Raw genomic sequence first — 22,024 nt, forward strand, 5'->3', positions numbered from 1 at the left:
CCCATTTCTGAAGAAGGGTCTAGGCCCGAAACATCAGTCTTCCTGCTCCTCTGATGCTGCTTGGCCTGCTGTGTTCATCCAGCTCTACACTTTGTTATCTCAGATTCTCCAGCATCTGCAGTTTCTACTATCTCTGAAACAATATCCTCTTGTAGTCTCCTCACTGTTTATCACTGCACTCATTTTTGCATTATCTGCGACCTTATTTAGCAACCTTCCTACGTTCAAATCTAAATCATTTATGTAAACTACAAAAAGCAAGGGTTCCAGTACTTACCCCTGTAGGACCCCACTGGACACAGTTTTTCAGTTGGAAAAACACACCTCAATGATCAACTTCTTCTTTATGCCACTTAGCCAATTGTGGATGCAATTTGCCAATTTTCCTTGGATACCATGGATGCCTTTGCTCTCAGTGTCCCATATTGGATATTATCAAAAGCATTGTTACACAAGTTGCTGGAGGCTAATACTACTTTTAAATACACTGATTAACAAGGCAGATTTAACTAAGTGGGAGGAGACAGCCTAGACGTATTATTGCTGGTCTGTTAATTCAGAGATCCAGGTAATGTACTGGGGACCTGGGTTTGAATCCTGGTGGTGAAATTTAGATTCAATATAAATCTGGAACTAAGAGTACAATGATGAGTCATTTGCTGAATGCCAGGAAAAACCCATCTGGTTCACTAATGTCCTTTCAAGGAAACTGCCATCCTTATCTGTTCTGGTCTACATGTTAGTCTAGACCAACAGTAACGTGGTTGACTCTTAACTACTCTCTGGGAGGGGCAATAAACACTGGCTTACCCAGCAACACCATCATCCCATGGGTGAATGAAAAAACCCGAGTAATGTTCTGGAGACCTTGATTCGAATCATGGTAGATGGTGGAATTTGAATTCAATAAAAATCTGGAATTAACAGTCCAATGGTAACCATGAGTTGATTGTTGCAAAAACCCATCTGGTTCATTAACATCCTTGAGGGAAGGAAAAGGTCGCTCTTACCTGGTTTGGCCTACATGTGACTCCAGACCCACACCAATGCGGCTGACTCTTATTTGGCTTCGAGGAAATTAGGAATGGGCAATGCCTTCATCCTGTGAATGATTTTTTAAAAAGTACTCATTGGATGTATCAATAAAATAAAAACTCATCTACTCTGGCTCATCAGTGGGTTGATGTTGTTGTCCAAAGCCATACTGAATAGCCTGGTTGCCAATTCAATTTCTGGCTTGCTTTGAATTAGGTGACCTCCATTGGACCAGCACAATTAAGATCCACATATTTGATGCTCAAAAGTAGTGAGGTCATAAACATCTCACTCCTCATTACTGCCCAGTAACACTGTATACGCAGGGGAATTGAATTTTAAAAAAAGTGTTACATTAAGTTGTGCTGATGTTTGGGGGCTTGTGATCACAGTTACCTACTATTGGCAGAAATAACAATGCTGAAATATTGGCAGTCAACAATTTGTAGCAATTTTCTGACAGTTTGTTGAGTTTGTGAAGAAGCAATAGTTTAGGTGTGACAAAGAATCCAAGTATGATAGATAAGACATTTTGCTGTTCCCGAAGCTGTTATGTTGAATGGAGGAGCCAGGGTTATTTTGGAGTTGATATAGATCTTTTCTGATCATTCTATTTACAGATGTTGTGACACAGCTCTGGAGCAGTTGTGTCTTGAACCCGGGCCACCTAGCCCAATGGTAGGGACACTAGCACTGTGCTACAAGCCCTCCATACCTGTTGATATACCGTATTTTGGGAACTGGTAATCTGTGCTATGTCAATCATCTGTCTAAACCTTCTTTGCCAAGGACTACAGACAGCAACCTATGTTGATAGGATGACCACTTTCCTTTGACCCACCTCTTTATGAAAGTTAGTTTTCATTTCTTTTAAAAAAGAAACATTATTTTCCAAAATACTGCATTCCCAGTGGGGTACTGTGATGCCTGACAAATCTTTGGTTTACTTTTGTGGAAGACTAGTTACTACTGCAACAATGTTAAATGAGGTCTCATACTGCGAAGGACACACAAAATACCAAAGACTAAAATAACTCAACTTTAAAGGAAAACCTAATTTCCAACAGTTGTGAATAGACTGTTCTCTTAGCGGCATTCTTGCTTCTGAATCACAAAGTTATGGGCTCTAGCTCCCTGGCAGAGACAATAAGAACTCACACTCCAGTACAATGCTGGAACTATGCTGTACTGTCAGAGGGACCATCTTTTCAATGAGATGTTAAACTGGAACATTATCCATTACCTCAAGTGGTTGTTTTAGAACAAAAGAAATCCATGGTGCTATTGAAAGAACAGGATTCTAATTATCCTTGAAATCCCAGCCAATATTTATCCTTCAATCAACATCACTTAAAAAGGGGGTTACCTGGTCCATGATCATGTTGCTTTGTGTGACAGGTTGCTTTTTATCAGTTGGATGCTGTAATGGCAATTTATAAAAGTGACTACACTTCAGAAGCACTTTGTTCATTGTAATGACCTTCATGATGTCATGAAAAACATTATATAAATGCAAATCTTCTTTCAGTCTTGCCTTACACATGATGAGTACCCATTTGGGATAGGTAGGTGAAGGTTGTTCATGTCAATGATATGCCATATACCAGGCAAAGTCATGGCCCCTGGGAAACAAAAGAACCTTTCAGTGCTATATATGAGAATATCTATTTGACCTATTGGAGGAAAAATAAACTTCGAGAAATGACAATCCTTGTGATTAGAACCAGGTTTCCAATGACAAAAGCTAATATTTCCGATTTTTAAATCACACAGTGTGGTCTTTATCTTCAAATGTCAGCGGAATAGTCATCAAAGGAAAGGATAGTTTCAACAAAATGAAAGGTCAGTTTTAAAGGGCAATTCACCATGTTGCAGATGTTGCAGTAATGTGAATATACAATAGTCATGCAATGTGGTTTCAATGATTAAGAAAGACCAATCAGAGCATTATTTTTACAATTTCTACATGTCCTGTTCCCTTCACATGAATTACTGACTTGTAATTTACTTATAGCTTCTTTTTACACTCATTTGATTTGTTATTTACTCTGATGTTGAGTTACATTATTTCACAAATGAAGAAAAGTTACTTTATTTATAAAACTTATCATGAGTATTTTTGGCTTTTCATATCAAATGAATGATTTTTTTCCTGAAAGGCTTTTGTTTATAATTGGGTGAAATAACCTAGACGCAGATTGCATATTGAATGAGGTGGCACGGTGGCTCAGTGGCTCAGTGGTTAGCACTGCTGCCTCCCAATGCCAGGGACCTGCGTTTGATTCCACCATCGGGAGACTGTCTGTGTAGAGTTTGCACATTCTCCCTGTGTCTGTGTGGCTTTCCTCTGGGTGCTCTGGTTTCCTCCCACAATCCAAAGATGTGCAGGCTAGGTGGATTGGCCATGCTAAGTTGCATACAGTGTTCAGGGATGTGTAGATTAGGGGGATGGGCCTGGGTGTGGTGCTGTGAGTGTCAGTATGTGCTTGTTGGGCTGAAGGGCCTGTTTCCACACTGTAGGGGTTGTATGAAATGCTCATGGTATTTCAAGTAACAGTTCTAGTGACTAGTGAAGGTAATATATGGTTTCTCTCTCTCTTTGGTTCAATTCAGTTTCAATACTTAATTCTATTGAAGATAAATGCAGTATGCTGTTCTCCTGAAAATATTCGAAATTGGTTGAGCCCGTATCAGAAAGTTGATTCTGTGAGTTGCTGACCATACAGATCAGGAAATAAATGCAGGAATGATCCTTGTATGTGCTGGTGTTTGATCATTTTAACTGAGGGAGATTAGGTATATTGCAAACTGCCTCTATCCCTTTTGTATTAAAGAAAGGACATCTCTGTGCTATAAAGGAAAAATACTGCAGATGTTGAAATTCTGACATAAACACAGAGAACACTGGAGAAAATCAACAGGTCTGGCAGCATATGTGAAGAGAGGACAGACTCTCTCCCTTTCTCCACAGATGCTGCCAGACCTGCTGAGTTTCTCCAACATTTTGTACATTTGTCTCTACGTCATAACTTTCCTTGTTCAAAGAGACCTGCTCACTATGCTTTGATGATTCTTTTGTGTCAGTATTTTATGATCCTAAGGTCTTAAGAAATGAGAGAGGAATAGATTCATCAGCTCCTGCAGCCTACAATCAATAAACCATTTTCAATAAACTACTGTAAATTCAGTGTATCTTAGCTTAGACCTCCTTTCTGAATACACTAACTGTTTGATGTCTGTACATTTTCAGTTTGAGCTTTTAGATCACACTTCTCACACTGTTTAGGGACTCAGGAACATAGGAACAGGAGCAGCCTATTTAGCTTGTCAAATTTGCTCTGCCACCTAATACAATCATGGCTAATTGACCACTTCAAAGAAAGACTGCATAGGGGAGGTGCTGGTCTATTGTTATTATTGCTCAACTGTTAATTCAGAGACCCAAGTGATGATCTGTGTTCAAATCCCACCACAGCAGATGGTGGAATTAAGGATGGTCGATAAGCCTAGTCACCAATATCCCATGAGTGAATTAAAAGAAATCTCTTATAGCTCTGCATACCATTGGTAATTAGAAATCTATCAAGCTCTATTTTAAACATATTCAATGACCGAGATTTTACAATCCTCTGTATAGAGAATTCCAAAGATCAACAACCTTCTGAGTAAAAATATTCTCCTCATCTTTGTCCTAAATACAATCCTTCTTATTTTTAAATTGTGCCCCTTGGTTCTAAACATGCTAACCAAGAGAAACATCTCACCTGCATCTACCCTGTCTGTATCTCCAGAGTATTTTATAGAATTGGTGGCTCAGTGGTTAGCACTGCTGCCTCACAGCGCCAGGGACCCAGGTTTGATTCCACCCTCGGGCAACTGTCTGTGTGGAGTTTGCACATTCTACCTGTGTCTGCATGGGTTTCCTCTGGGTGCTCCAGTTTCCTCCCACAGTCCAAAGGTGTGCAGGTTAGGTGGATTGGCCATGTTAAATTGCCCATAATGTCCAGAAATTGTTGGCTAGATGAGTTAGACATGAAAAATGCTAGATTATAGGGTCGGGGTGTGGGTCAGACTCAATGGGCCAAATGCCCTACTTCCACACTGAAGGGATTGTTTTGGAGGATCAATTAGAACACTTTTCATTCTTTGAAAGTATAAAGAATGCAGTCTGGTTTCCCAATGTCTCTTCAGAGGACAGTCCCGCCATCTTTTGAAAAGCTCTGATGAATACTCTTTCCACTCCCTCAGTGGCAATAATATCTTTCCTGAGATAACGTGGCCACAACTGCACACAGATCTAGTCTAATAAAGCTCCTATACATTGAATCAAGACATCACAAATCCTGCATTCAAATCTTCTAGTGATAAAAGCTAATATTACATTAGACTTCCTGCACCTGCATGATTGCCTTCAATGACATATCGACATGGATACCAACTTCTTACCATTTAAGAAATATTCTGTGCATCTGTTGTCCCTACCAAATTGGATAATCTGACATTTTCCCACATTGTATTCCATCTGCCATATTCTTGCCCATTCACTGAGCCTGTCCAAATCCTTCCCAAAAGCTCTTCACATCTTCCTCACAATGCACATTTACACTTAGTTTTTTATCATTTACAAATTTGGAAATAATACATTTGGTCCTCAACTGTTAATTCGGAGACCCAAGTGATGACCTGTGTTCAAATCCCACCACAGCAGATGGTGGAATTAAGAATGGCCAATAAACCTTATCGTTGATAAAATATGTGAACAGCTGGGGACCAAGTACTGATCCTTGTGATGCCCCACTAGTCACAGCCTTCTACAGTAGGAATGATCCATTTATTCCTACTCTCTCTCTCTATTAGCCAATTCTTAACCCATACCAGTACATTACCTCCAATCCCATGCCTTTTTATGAACCAACCTCCCGTGAGGGACTTCATTGAAAACCTTCTGAAAATCCAAGTGTACTAAATCCATCAACTCTCTTTTATCAATTTTGTTAGTAGAATCCTCAAAAATATTTAATAAGCAAATAAAATTAGATTTCTTATTTGCAAATACAGACAAATGCTCTGTCAGATCATCGTTATCCAAGTGTCTATTGTTGACATCCTTTACAATGAGTTATAGCTACTGATGTACTAACAGGATTGAAGCTTTACTGTTATCTCTTTTGCTCTTTTCATAAATAATGTGGTTACATTAGCTACACTTCAATCCAAATGTTCCAGAGTCTATAAAATCTTGAAAGATGACTACCAGTGCATCTAATACTTCTAGAGCCATTTCCTTAAATCCTCTGGGATTTTGATTATCAGGTTTTAGGGATTTATCAGCCTTTAATTCCATCAGTTTCCCAACACCATTCCCCTACTATGCTGCATGCATTTAGATAGAGTGCCCTTAATTTAGTCTTTTTGGTCTCTTTCTATGTCCAAAGCATGCTTGTTGTTTGGCGTTGCTTTTTCTCTTTTTTAGCCTCCGAGCAGATTTTTATTTGCTTCCTTTATCCAACTTTGCTGCCTTCAATTTAGGTTAAAAGATAATTTTGTATAACTCTGACAGGCTAGTTTAAGCCATCACAATAGCACTAACAAATCTCTCTGAGAGGGTATCAGTCCTACTCCCATTAAGATTGACCTGTCCAGATTGTTCACGTCCTCCCTGCCACAGTCTCAGTGTTGCAAAAATCTGAAATATAAGTAACTATCTTTTCTTTGTAAGTTGTACATTTGTCTAGGTATAAGCTCTGTAAACACATTCCTAAAAAGCAGCTTCTTACCAACAAATACACTTACAGATTTTGATAATATCGCTCTTGAATTTTTGGTTACACTCAGTCCAAATATCATGTAGCCCCAAGTAGAAGTATTTTCCATAAATCCAGCACTCCCCACTACTAAAGGTGGGTGAAAACACTGACTCTCGTCCTCACTTTATCCGTTGCTTATGGAGAGATGGCAGCACAGGCCTGGCCATTTCCAATACTGGAAGGCAAACGAAGGCCTGAAGCCAAATCCTCTCTTTAACTACTGCCTGAGTAGAGATCTCTCCTGCTGCTCTGGCTGTCTCCATCACAGAAGGATTTTACTGTCTGGGTTCTCCTCTCCCTTATGTTTTTTTCCAGCTTCCCTGGTCTTCTCTAATTTTATTGTGCCAAAAGGAAATCTTCATTTTCCAATTTTGTATGAATTTTCAGTTAATATATGTTTAAAATTGAACAAAAGACTACAAAGGAGTCAGTTAATTTATTCTGTGGATTTAGACCAATCTCTTGTCTCGAGGGAACAAAAGGAGACTGTAGACTGACGATGCTTAACTGAGGCTAATTCAAAAGGGCAATTTCGGAATTAATGGGTTGTTCAAACACAAAGGCCCTTGCTCTGAAACTCTCAAGATGTCAAACGGCAACATAGGATGGTTAGGATATAAAACATATCTCTTTTAGTTTGGGAGAACTTTCACTTTATCACATCATGAGGAAACCATGTTTGTTTTCTGCCCTTAAACTGGGGGGAAGCTGCTAACAGGCAAAGGGAATTCACTGAAAGCTATTGAACCAGCTGCATATCATCCAAATAGCTAAGATAATAAACAGGAATACCTTGATAGTGGGAGACGGACTCTGCCCAACCTGGTCCAATTTTGAGTTCACCCAAAAATCAACCTCTTGGATGTTTGACTACAAGAAGCTTTGCAGCTGAATAAGAATCCTAAATCATCACCTTTATCTAAGAAAGTATGGTTTATATCATGCAACAATGAATTGCAACTGTATTGTCCTAGCTTCACCTTTATCTAAGAAAGAATGGGTTTTATTATGTAACAATGTATTGCAACAGTCTTAGCTTCATCTGTGGCTAATATTTCCTCCAAAGCAAGAACTTGCTCAGATAAGACCAAAACTATACACAATATTCATAGGAGCAAGTTACTGCAGATGCTGGAATCTGTACTGAAAACAACAAATACTGGTGATCACAATGGGCCAGGCAGCATCCATAGAGAGAGGGCAAGCTAATGTTTCGAGTCTGTGTGACACTTCATCAGTGTGGCTTTAACAATGCCTGCATAATGCATCCTTGTTCCTGTAAACAAATCCTCTCATAAGGAAGACCAACATACAGTTTGACTTCCTTACTGCCTGTTGCATTGTGCACTTACTGATCATCTGCTGTCCTACTTTTCACATTTACAAGTATTACACTGCATCTGCCATGCATTTGCCCACTCAGCCTGCTCAAATCACACTGCAACATCTCTGTATCTTCCCCACAGCTCATCCTTCCACCCAGCTTTGTGTCATCTGCAAATTTTGAGCTATTATGTTCAGTTCACTCATCTAAATTACCAACATACATTATTAATTGCTATTGTCATGATACCAATCTCTGCCGTATCCCACTTGTCACAGCCTGCCATTCAGTAAAAGACCCATTTATTCCTACTCTTTGTTTTCTATATGCTAATAGATTTTCTATCTATCTCAAAACACTATCCACAATCCCTTACAGTTTAATTTTGCACTCTAGATGCTTATGTGGACTTCATCAAAATCCTTCAAAAAGTTCAGATGAACCACATTCTCTGGCTGCCCCTGATCAATTTTACTAGTTATGTCCTCGAAGGATTCCAGTAGTTTATTTTTATGCATGATTTCCCTTTTGGAAATCCATGGTAACTGTATCTGTTTCTACCACGGTTTTTAAGTGCTTTGTTATAAAATCCTTGATGATGAACTCTACCATCTTCCCCACTACTAACTTCAGACTCTGTTTTATAATTCCCTGTTTTCGCTCTACTTCCCTCTCTAAATAGTAAGGTTACATTAGCTACCCTCCAATCTGCAGGAAATGTTCCTGCAAAGTTCTAATTGTGTTAATTTTGCAAGGGCAGTACTGATTCATTCGTTTTCATCCATTGACAAATGCTACCCTGCATTGTTACTAACCTTGTAAATTATGACTTCAGGCCAGAAATGTTCAACTATGCAATGTTGATGCGTTTAATTATTGAGGCAGTTCTGCCTATATTTTGTTATTATATAACAAAAATTTGTAAATCACTGCCAACTTTTTTAAGCACTGCCTACTTATTTTTATATATTTAAATGTATTGCAAAAATGGCCTATCGTCATGTAGAAACAAATATATTAAAAAAGTACTGCGCATAATTTACACTATAATCTAGTCTCGTAAATTTGAGGATGTCAACCATAAAACCATGGCAGTACTTTCACTTCAAAACTGGAAATGATGGTTATGATATTCAAGTGATGTTACATAGACTTATCAGCGCTAACACTCTCGAACAATACTGTGTTGTTGTACTCTTTTGGAGGTGCAGTGTCCGGGTGCAATGCTAAACGGAGGCCTGGTCTGCTATCTCATTCAAATATAAAAGATCCCATGTCACTACTTTTCAGGGCATTCTCCTAACCAAGATTTATCCATCAACTAAAATCATTAACACTGTTTATCTGGCCATTATTACAATGCTGTCTGTTGGAGCTTGTGAAAATTGACTGCTATGCTTTCTTTATTGCAACAGTGACCACAAAAAGAAAGTTTCATTGAGTGTAAAACATTTTTGAGTATACTGAAATTGCGTAAAGTCTTATGCAAATGTTAGTCTTCTCTGTTTTAGTGTAAGAATGAATCGCCACAACTAATTTTTGGTCAAAAATAAAACAAAAACTGTGAACTCTAGATGCATTTGGAAGAGTATTAAAAATATCAAGCATTGCAATTTATCTAATCATTTAAAGACTGTCCTTTGGCGATATCATCAAAAGTCATGTCAGGTCATGCATAATGTGACTGAGCTGAATCTCAGATCAATATTTGCTGCACAGTCTCATTTGCTGTAAAGGCCACTGATTATGCATGAAAATGAAGGTTTCTTTTTCTTCCTTTTATAAGGTTCTTGTAGAAACACAGATTTACCCAGTCAGTGCCTGGGTAGTCAAATTCATTGAAACTAATGCACTGCTGGGCAGTCAATCAGAAAACACCCGCAGTATAACAAAAATCGATGCCATGGGAACAATTAGGCTTAAAGCAAATGAGCAAACTAGATTTAGAAGTTCACAAATCACAAGAAACACTTTGGAAACTGGATGAACATTCACCTGCTTCTATTAGACTGAGGCACTACACAAACCAGAGCATTAGATGCACTTAAACTTCTAATTGCATCACTTGGAATATATATTACTCCTTAAATGCCCTTTAGAGGATAGATTTTTGTTGCTAAAGTACACGTAATTGACAGCAGGAAGCAACTGGGCTCAACAAATCCTGTAAAGCAACACGCAGTTCCATTATGTTAAGTACATGCAATGTACATTTTATGGTGTGTAATTGCAGTACAAAGTAGGAGGTATTTGCAATGATACAAATCAGATGTTTGTCCCAGACTGTGATGGGTCACATGCCAGTGGTATCAACTACTTGGCCCATGTTGTGATTATTGAAACTTTGCATCATTCCCTCCCAACAGGCTCTGCTGAATCTTTGGGATCCTGCTCACCCTCTTCAAAGCCTACCTACAGATTGCTCCAATGAGATGAACTTCCTTTATTACACAAAATTGTCAGGATCTGAATTTTAGAATGATGAATTTGATGTGTCAGCATGGTTTATTTTGCCTTAATTTCTGTTAAGACTATTTAACATAGAAAGAGATTTCTAAATACGCAGGATAAAACTTCAGTGCAATTGTCTGTAATTTTCACTCTCACCTTACACATACCTACTCCTCTATTTACTTACTGTGGCAAGGAATATCCATTTCCAGATGATCAAATCTGAAAGAAGCCATTCAGCTGCTCATAACATAATGACTGTTTAAAAGAGTTACGCAATTATACGCACCCTTCTCAACTCCAAACCTAACCCTAATTCGAAGTCTTATCTGAAGAGCAGCCACTATTTCTTCTTCTAAGTACACAATTCACTTTCCAACATGAATATTTGGCTTTAAAGCATGTCGCTTTTGAAGTTCAAATGATGTTTGTGGCACATGGGCTGCTTTCGTCTAAGCAGCAAAGGTGCCATACTGGTGAAGGCATTTGCACACATGCAAAACGATTGGTAATCTTTTCAGTGCACAGCTGCTGTGTAACACTATACAATCAATCTTCTAGCTAAATGCCAGGTCTCCTGGCAGCTCTTACGATACCTCGGTTCTGTGGCAGTTTGCAGTATCATTGGAATTTGAACCACCTTGACAAACCAGGATGTCCATTGATGGTTTTGGTTGATGACTACAGAGTCCACTGAAATTCTGTGTTTTATACCATTCCAGGTAGAGACATAACAGTCAGTGAGTGCCCTGATGAACGTCGAAAGCCATATCTTGAATCTGAGATGATTGTTCTTCAATGACAAACATCAATCTTCCTTTGTTCAAGGTATGAATCCAGACAATTTACTCTGATTAACAGTGACCTCAACTTTGCTTGGTCTCCTTGACATCACTGTTGTTATGAGTAATGTTCATCACCAGCCATCATAATTTGTGATGTTACCTGCAATGCAGCTCATTTTGGGATATTTTATTACCACCATCCTGACTATGGGTAGCTATCCACAGGACCTGCTTGGTTTGGTATGGTAGAGGAAAATTTATGGTTAATCTGATACAAAGAAGCTCTTGTCTTAAATAAAATATAGCTTACAACGTACACTGTACACTGACATGAAAAACACTGTTACAGGGACTATTAGGAGGACTTAAAGACTCTACTTTTTTTTCTCCTACCAAGTAGTGTGCTATCATCATAGTGAGTGGTTATTTTAAGTACTTCCTCAGTATTAATCATTTCAGACCGTAATATGCTTAGATGACAACCACACTCAGTCAAATGTTTTCTTGATGTCAAAAGATGTTACTGTCACTGTTGAATTCAAATATTTTGTCCCCAAGTTTTCCAAGGCTGTAATGAGGTCAGGTGCTAAGTGAAGCCCAGACTTTGAGCATTGCTGAGTAAGTTATCATTGAGTTATTATTGTCAGTATCATTGCCCTTGGATAGTTCCTCAGGACTGGGGACAAATTGCTTCCACTCCAGTTTGTTAGGCTCTGAGATGGCTGACTGATTTGCAGACTCTGACATATGTTGGGAAGGTGATATTTGCATGGACATTTATAGATGTATTCTTTGGGTGTCTGATGCCCAAACCTCACTTATGTGTACTCCCAATGAAATCTCTTACTGTGGTCAGTGCCTCTGAGTGAAGCTTTTCCATTTTGGCCAGTCACATAATCCCATGAATGTCAGGATATGTTTACCCCCTTCAGGCATACTTTGAAAATATTCTAATAGCATTTCTGCTGTTGTCCAGCAAGTTTTCTGTTGCAAAAGAGTTCTGACTACAGCAGTTGATATGAGAATCTTGTGTTAGCCTTCCAAATATGTCCCACCCAAAGTAGCTAATTTTGAGTGATTAGCACCTTGATGTTGAGTGAACTTGCTTTGGAGAGGATGTTAAACCATCAGACTACAAGACATCAGAGCAGAATTAGGCCATGGCTGATATGTTTCTCAGTCTCATTCTCCTGTCTTCTCCCCATAACCCTTGATCCCTTTATCAATCAAGAACCTATCTATCTCTGCCTTCAATACACTCAATGACTTGGCTCCACAACTCTCTGAGACAATGAATTGCGCACATTAATCACCTTCTGACTGAAGAAATTCCTCCCCATCCCAGTTCTAAAGGGTCAGCATTTCACTCTGAGGCTATGTTGTCCATTCCTAGTCTGTCCTATAAGTGGACACATCTTCTCCATGTCCACTCTATCCAAGCCTTATGTGAGTTATATTCAGATCTCCCCTCATCTTTCTAAACTCCATTGAGTATAGGCCCAGAGTACAAAATCTCTCCTCATATGACAAGCCCTTCATCCCCAGGATTATTCTTATAATCATGATCTGGACCCCCTCCAACGTCAGCATGACATTCCTTAGATATGGTGGCCAAAACCACCCACAATATTTCAAACACAGTCAAACACAGAGCGTTATACAGACTCAGAAATACATTTTTGACTTTGAATTCTTGGCTTCTTGAAATGAATACTAACATAGCATTTGCCTTCCTAACTGCCAACTGAACCTCTATGTTAACCTTAACAGAATCCTGAGCAAAGAATCCCAAATCCCATTGTGCTTCAGATTTTCAAAGTCTTTCCCCATTCAGAAAATAACCTATGCTTCTATTCTTCCTATCAAAATAACCTCACACTTTCCCACATTGTATTCCATCTGCCTTTTCTTTCCCCACTGTACTAGCTATCTAGGTCCTTCTGCAGCCTCCCCATTTCCTCAACACTATCTATCCCTCCACCTTTGTGTCATGTGTGAGCTTAGCAACAATTCCCTCAGTCCATTCATCCAGATAATTAATGTGTTACGTGATGTGTTGTTTTCCCAACTTGGATCCCTGAGGAAGTCCACTATTCCCCAGTTTCCATCCTTAAAAAAAAGACTCCTTGATCCCCACTCTGTACCTTCTGCCAGTCAGTCACTCCTCCATCCATGCCAGTACCTTGCCCCTTGCACCATGAGCTCTTATCTTTAACAGCATTCTATGTGGCACCTTGTAAAGGCCTTCTGGAAACCCAAATAGATCACATCCACTGGCTCTCCTTTGTCTCACTTGGTCATTACCTCCTCAACGAATTCTAAAAGATTTGTCAGGCATGACCACCCCTTGATGAAGCCAAGCTCACTCTGCCCTATTTTCCATGCACTTCCAAGTATTTTGAAGTCCCAACCTTCATAAGGACCCCTAAAATCATACTAACAACTGATGTCAGGCTAACCAGCCTATAGTTTTCTGTCTTCTGTCTCTTTCCCTTCTTAAACAGGAGTATTACATTAGCCATTTTTCAGTTCTCTGGGACCCTCCAGGATTCCAATGAATCCTGAAAGATCATCACCAATACTTCTCCTCAGCTATCTCCTTCAGAACTTTTGGGATGCAGTCCATATGGTCTGGGTGATTTATTCACCTTCAGGTCTTTCAACTTCCCCAGTACCTACTCCTTAGTGATGGCTACAACATTTACCTCTTCCCCGATTCTCACAAAAAAAGGTATGCTACTAGTGAATTCCACTTTGAAAACTAAAGCAAAGTGCCTATCCAGTTCCCCTGCTATTTCTTTGTTCCCCACTACTGCTTCTCCAGGCTCATTTACCAGTGGTCCAATGTCCGCTCTTGCTTCTCTCTTACCTTTTAGAAATATGGAAAAGAAAAATCTTTCAATCTTCTTTTATATTACTAGCTAGCTTACTCTCATAGCTTCTTCTCCCTCTTATTGTTTTTCTTTTAGTTATCTTCTGCTGTTTTTTAAAGGCTACCCAGTCCTCTGGCATCCCACTAATCTTGACCAACAGCAACAAAAACAGAAATTGCTGGAGAAACTCTGCAGGTATAGCAGCATCTTGGAGAGAAAGCAGAGTTAACATTTAGGGTGCAGTGACCCTTCTTCAGAAAACACTGCTGGTACTGTGTGCTGACAGTGGAGGGAGTGAATGTTTGAGGATATTCGATTTGAAGTAGCTTCACTTTGTTTCTCTCTCTGCGTAATTCTGACAGACCTGCTGAGTTTCTGCTTTAACTTCAGATTTCCACATACTAATGCTAACTGCTTCAGGGTCTGGGGAGTTGCGAATGATGCTGAACATTGTACAATCATTGGTGACCATTCTCACTCAGAACATAGAAAGTACAGCACAGTACAGGCCCTTTGGCCCACGATGCTGTGCCGAACTTTTACCCTAACCCTAACGTCTATCTAACCTCCACCCCTACCTTATACTATCATCCACATGCTTATCTAATAGCTGCTTAAATGCCCCTAATGAGGCTGACTCCACTACCCTCTCCGGCAATGCATTCCACGCCCCTACCACTCTCTGAGTAAAGAACCTACCTCTGATGTCTACCCTGTATCTACCTCCACTCACTTTAAAACTATGCCCCCTTGTAATAGCTACCTCCACCCTCGGAAGAAGTCTCTGGCTGTCTACTCTATCTATACTTCTGATCAGTTTGTACACCTCTATCAAGTCACCTCTCATCCTTTGTCGTTCTAAAGTGAAAAGCCCTAGCTCTCTCAACCTTTCCTCATAAGACCTTCCCTCCGTTCCAGGCAACATCCTGATAAATCTCCTCTGCACTTTTTCCAATGCCTCCACACCTTTCCTGTCTAATGATGGAAGGGTGGTCATTGATGGAGCAGATGAAGATATCTTAAAATCCTGGCCCTTAAATACACTTTCCTTTAATTTGTGAATGGCAGAGCTGGCACTATGGATGTGATGATGAATCTTATTGACTATATCTGCCATCAACACCATTTAACAACATTGTCAGCAACAGCTTCTAGTTGTGTTATTGATTTAGAGTAGATTGAAGTGCAGTGATAGAGTTGATTTTTTTCTGCTTTGGTGGGACAGGACAAATAATCTGTTTTGGAGAATATTGAATTGTGAAGCATTAAGGTGTTGTCGCTGTGTTGGAAAATCAGTTCACAGTGGGATATAACCAATTTCATAGCACAAGTGTTCAGCACAACGTTTGGATTGCAATCAAGGCACACCAACTTTGATGCATCAAATACCTTCAGTCCTTCTGAGGATGTTCTGAGGAAGGGTTACCAGACTTGTAATGATAATTCTGATTTCTTTTCGCAGACGATGCCAGACCTGTTGAGTTTTCCCAGCCCTGATTTAACTCATTGGCAGTTCTTTTAGTTTTTACCTTCAGCCTTTCTTGCTAACGTGTAGAATGAATTGAATTGTTTGAAGTTTGGCATGTGAGATGGCTAAAACTGTGGCAGATGTATTTCAATGTTATTAAGTGTGAGTTTATCCTTTCTGGACTATATTTTCTGGATGCTATGATGTTATATACAGTGGATGTGCAAAGAGATTTGGTCAATTGCATAAATCTTTTAAAATGCCATAAACTGGTGCAAAAAATTGTTCAAGAAGGCTAATGAAATGCTGGCTGTTATATCTAGAGGTCTGAAGTATAAGCACGGAGAAGTTATGCTGTAGCTATGTAAAACCCTGGTTAGATCCCAATTAGATTACTGTGAACAGATCTGGGCACCATACCTTCAAAAGGATGTATTTGTCTGGAGAGAGTACAATGTCAGTTTAAAGAATAATACCTGGACTCCAGGGGCTAAGTTATAACAAAAGATCTTACAAATTATACCTGTTTATGCTAGAACTTTGAAAGCTAAGGTGTTATCTGATCAAAGTATTCAAGATATTGGCAGGACTGAGGAGACAAAGATCAAATATTTCCACTGGTTGGGGATTCTAGAATTGGGAATATAGTCCAAAGATTAGACACAAAGGATGCTAGAGATTTGGAAATCTATTCCACAAACAGCAGTTGAATGAAGATGAGTTAATAATTTTAAACCTAAGTCAGAAATATCATTTGTTAAGCAAAGGTATAAAGGGATATGGCCAAAGGCTGGCATATGGAGTTAGACCACAGATTAGCCATGATCTTATTGAATGGTTGAACAGGCTCGAGGGATTGAATGACTTACTTGTGTTCCTGTGTTTCTAAGAAGAGACCTCAAGAGTAAGCCAAAATACATCACTGACTGAGCACTTCTGAAGATGACTGTAATACTGCATTGTTGTCTTTTGCACTTACCGATGGTTTCCGCATCACTGAAATAAGGAAATGCATGAAGTGCAAACAGCAGAGTTTTTCAGGCTTCAGCAAGACCAGCAGGATGAAGGAAGGAGAAAAAGGATTTTTTTTTACAGCCCTGGTTGAGGGCATTGCCTGGTCTTCTAGGCCTCTAGGCGTCTAGGCCTAGTGAATCAACCCACTCCATAATCTATCTGTTCTCCAATCCCATCAGTCCCACTCATAGCCACCATCAATCCCTTGTCATCATAGGAACCCCAAACCCCCTTTGATTGGTACCCCCATCTCTTGATCAGAACATCTCCTGACCTTCTTTCCTTATTTCTAAACAATTGGAAGCTTTCTTCCACATTCAGTACACCCCTCTACACTGTCATACCCTGGCCATTATTATCTCTCGCATCCAGGCCAGTCAGTCGTACGTGCTCTCAGTTCTGCTTTGCTGTGGTCTTCAGTTGTCAGATTTTCTTCCTACCCATACTCCCAAATCACACCCCGTCATCCCTGATGCCCTAATAGATATGAGTCTAGTCAAGATGACTGCTGACAGGAATCCGATAGAAAAAAAATAACAATTAAATTTGAAACAGTTTCCTGTGACCCATTTGAGGGTCCCAATTATCATCTGACATGAGCACTGAGCACAGAATGTGCTGCAAAAACTCTATCTAGAGTCAACCAGAGGTACCCCGGAAGAGGATCATCCAGATATGCTTTAGGGCAGTAGGAATACATCTCTAGGTTGCACATATCTACGTTTTCCCTTCCTAATAGAACCCTGAATCTCCTGTTCAAACTTGGCAATGTATAAGTAAAGTTAAAATGCTCATTTTGTTAAACAATCAAAATTAGTACAGACAGTTTCAACATCACATCCTGTAATCACAGCAATGTGCTATTGAGTAAATCAGTAGACACCCTGACATTCAGAGCTCTCCTGTGAGTAATTGAGGACTGGATTGATAATATTTAAGATGGTACATAAGCAATAAAAACATTGATTGTTGAGAAAGAGTTTGCTACCTGGAGAGTATTTCCAGAAATAGAACAATCAAAAGCATCTTTGGCATGCTTAAATTTTAATATTTAGTTCAGAATTATTGTTGAGCCAAGAATACATTTACTGAGAAGGCAAATAAATGGCATCTAGACTTCGTGTGTGATTTAAATTAGAAGCTGTGGAGAATGATGAATTGACAATTCTGATGCAGTTTAATGGAACTAAATTAAATGAGATTAGGTGCCTGAATTCAGTTCCCAGTGGATATAACTTCATGAAGCAGTTAGAATTTCATGTATTGTACGTGGGCTTGTGTGGAAAAAGCATTGCTCTCTTTTGGTCGTTGCTTCTGAAGTTGAGTATAATTCTGTTGCAATCTAACAGAAAACACATTTTGCATTGTAAGTAATTCTAAATATATCGCTGAAAAGCGAGGCAAGATGCCAAAGCTTTTCATCTTGTACTCATGGGAACATACACTAAGAATGCCAATTTTCAAATGATCAGAGTCTACTGGTGTGAGGCTTCAAATGATCACATCCCTGTTTACCACACAAGTAAAACAGCTGTTGCTCGGCTGGCAAGTACATAGAGATTCTGACTGAGACTGATCACCATGAAGACAGCAACATAAAGCTATCAGTTTGTTTTCCAACATAATTCCATATAATTCAAAATAGGCACAGTATTAAATTGAATTGGGCAAACTAGTAAATGAGCCAAAGGCTGCAATTCTCAAAATTCAAAAGACAAAGTATATAAAGAAGTGTGAACTAAAGGTTAACAAGCCATTTCACACTGCCATTATAAAGTGATGACATTTATAGGATGCTGCCTTCTGTCCAAAGAAAAGCATTCGGTCTACCATACAAATCAAGCAATCTTGTCAATGCCGGTCCAATATCAGGATACATAAGCCAGTCATGCCAACAATTGGTTGATAGAATCAAACAGCATGTTTCTCAGGCTCTTCATGAAAGGCTGAGTATTGATCATACCCAACCGACCAATGCTTGTTCAACTCAAAACAAAACCTTGACTGTGAGATCCTGTGATTGGACAGAAACTTACAGAAAAATCCTGAGTGGACTAATAACCGCACTAACAACTGATGTAAGATATTCAGTCACGTTTATGATGTTATTCATTTATCGTTGCTAGAGGTGCCATCCATTTGCAAGCAGGGTCTGCAAGGAAAAGGGAGTGTTGAAATCTTGCTCTTTAGTTAGCATTACCTGGGAGCTCAGGGAGCCCATTGTTCCCCCTTGATTTGATTCAGAAAACTTTGAGTCAACAAGCCAACCAATCAGCACCCTTTTGTCCTGTGGTATAAATTGTTCTGATTATTTAAAATTTGTCACTTTTGCATATGCCCTGATATGTACAAATGGAAACAGTTTGAAAATGTTTCTCTCTTTTTGGCAATACGCAGTTTGTTTTTACTGCCGAGTAACTAATTATACATATGAAAGGACAAAAATTCTGATGTTGGAGGTGTGAAATAAAAATAAAAACCTTGGAGAAACTCAGCAGATCTTGCAGTATTGAGGAGAAACAGTTAAGATTTCAAGTTCAATACAACTCCAAGAAGAGTCATATTGGATTTGAAATGCTAACTCTGCTTCTCTTCCCATTACTGCTACTGGACCTGTTTCTCCAACATTTTCTGTGTTAATTCTAAATATAAGTTGGCTTAACTTATTTTTCAATACTTTTGAATATTTGTACAGACAAATAATGAGCTTCTGCAGAATCAATAAGTGTAAAAATAATGAGCAATAAAAACATATTACATTTTTATTCTTTCATGGAACGTGAGCGTTGCTGGAAAGACTTGCATTTGTTGTTCATCTCTAATAGTCAAACTTATTTGTAATCAGTGAGATTGAACTTGTCAGCTCAATAGCTATTGTGGTATGCAGAAATAAACAGCTACATTTCTACCTTCTGGTATTTCTCTGTCATAAAGCTACCTTCCTCATGAGGGAAACATAATGCACAAAGGCACATGTTGCACTAGTAAATAATTAGAATGTGTGCTTTAAGTCATCAATTCCCGTCATGAGCATGGACACTTTCAGTGGTACATTGGCAAAATCATTAAGGCAATATAAGAAGTCCAGACTTTGCAATCAATTGTGAAGCAAAGGTGCTAATTGCTACCCTGAAAGAAAGCTATCATAAAGATTTTCTTGTAATTGTCAGTAAAAGTGTCATAATCAGGAGTATATACCTGACTGAGACTAGATTAAGTGTAGAAGGTGATTTGGTTCACATGAAAATTCAATGCACAAGGGGAAAGAGCTTCTTTAAGTAAAGATTATTGCAAGTCATGAAATATTAGTTGGATTTATGAGAAATACTAAGGTTTTATTAATAATTGCGATGTTCATTCATATGATAACTCTTTTGTTAGCTGTAGCAAGGTTAAAAAATAAGCAAAAGACGCTTTACGCCAGTTTTAGACTTTGCACTTTGCAGGCTCCAGCGCCTGCCCTTTACCATAAACGTGCAATCTCTTTATATGCCCATTCCCCACCAGGATGGTCTCAGGGCTCCTCGCTTCTTCCTGGAGCAAATGAATCAACCATCCCCACCCACTGCCACCCTCCTTCACTTGGCCAAGCTCATCTTCACCCACAACAACTACTCTCTTAACTCAAACAAAAACAAAAGTTGCTGGAAAATCACAGCTGGTCTTGCAGCATCTGTGAAGACAAAAATCACAGTTAATGTTTCGGGTCCAGTGACCCTTCCTCAGAACTGATGGTGGCTGGGAAAATGTCGGTTTATATGCAGAAAATAGGAAGGAGTTGGGGTGGGGAGTAAACATAAGGATAGAGCCCGAAGAGAGAGAAGAGCAGTGGAGGCATCTCCCTGGAGAGGGCGGAAATGGCAGCTGATGATCTTCTGGGTGCTAGTGGGATGGTAGGTGAGGATAAGGGGAACACTATCGCTGTTGCAGGAGAGCAGACAAGGTGTGAGAGTGGAAGTGTGGGAGATGGGTCGGACCCGTTTGAAATCCCTTTCAACAACGGTGCTGGGGAATCCTCGGTTGAGGAAGAAGGTGGATATTTCGGAGGCTCCCTTGTCAAAGTTGGCCTCATCGAAACATATGTGATGGAGACAGAGGAACTGAGAGAATGGAATCAAATCTTTACAGGAAGCACAGTGCAAGGATGTATAGTCCAGGTAGCTGTGGGAGTCGGTGGGTTTATAGTGGATATTAGTGGCCAGTCTATCCCCAGAAATGGAAACTGAAATGTCAAGCAAGGGAAGGGATGAGTCAGAGATAGATCAGGTGAAAGTGAGGGCAGAGTGTAAATTGGAAGCAAAATCAATGAACTTTTCCAATTCCAGATGAGAGAGGGAAGCAGCACGGATAATAACATCGATATATTGGAGAAAACGTTGTGGGGGAGTGGGGGCCGGAATAGGACTGGAACAAGGAATGTTCCACATACCCACCCCTGAAGAGACAGACATAACTGTGGCCCATACACCTCTGACCTGAAGTAAATGAGTGGAGTTAAAAGAGGAACCGAAGAACTGCGGATGCTGTAAATCAGGAACAAAAACAGAAGTTGCTGGAAAAGCTCAGCAGATCTGGCAGTGTCTGTGAAGACAAAAATCAAGAGTTAACATTTCGGGTCCGGTGACCCTTCCTCAGAACTGATGGTAGGTGGGAAAACGTCGGTTTATATGCAGAAAATAGGGAGGGGGTGGGGTGGGGTGGGGAGTAAACGATAGGATAGAACCTGAAGAGAGAGAAGAGCAGTTGGATAGACAAAGAGTTGATAACGATCAGGCTGGGAGGGTGAATAGTTGTTAATGGGGACTGTTAGTGACTAACAACAGGTCGTGTGTGACAACAGACTATGTGATAAGGAAGGGTCACCGGGCCCGAAATGTTAACTCTTGTTTTTTTCCTTCACAGATGCTGCCAGACCTGCTGACCTTTTCCAGCAACTTCTGTTTTTGTTCCTGATTTACAGCATCTGCAGTTCTTTTGGTTTTTGTTTGCGAATGTGGTAACAAGGCCTGGTGTGTCAGGAAGGGGGCTAGGACGTGGAAGAGTTTAGACCCTAAAATTATTGAACTCAGTATTGAGTCCGGAGGGCTGCAGGGTTCCCAAGCAGAAACTGAGGTGTTGCTCTTCTAGCTTGCGTTGAGCTTCGCTGGAACACTGCAGCAAGCCTGTGATAGAGACATTGGCCAGGGAACTGGGTAGTGTGTTAAAGTGACAGGCAACAGGTAGCTCAGGGTCTTTTTGTGAGCAGAATGTGGATGTCCTGCGAAGCG

The sequence above is a fragment of the Rhincodon typus genome, chromosome 4 (genome assembly GCF_021869965.1).
Source record: "Rhincodon typus isolate 14 chromosome 4, sRhiTyp1.1, whole genome shotgun sequence".
NCBI lineage: Eukaryota > Metazoa > Chordata > Chondrichthyes > Orectolobiformes > Rhincodontidae > Rhincodon > Rhincodon typus.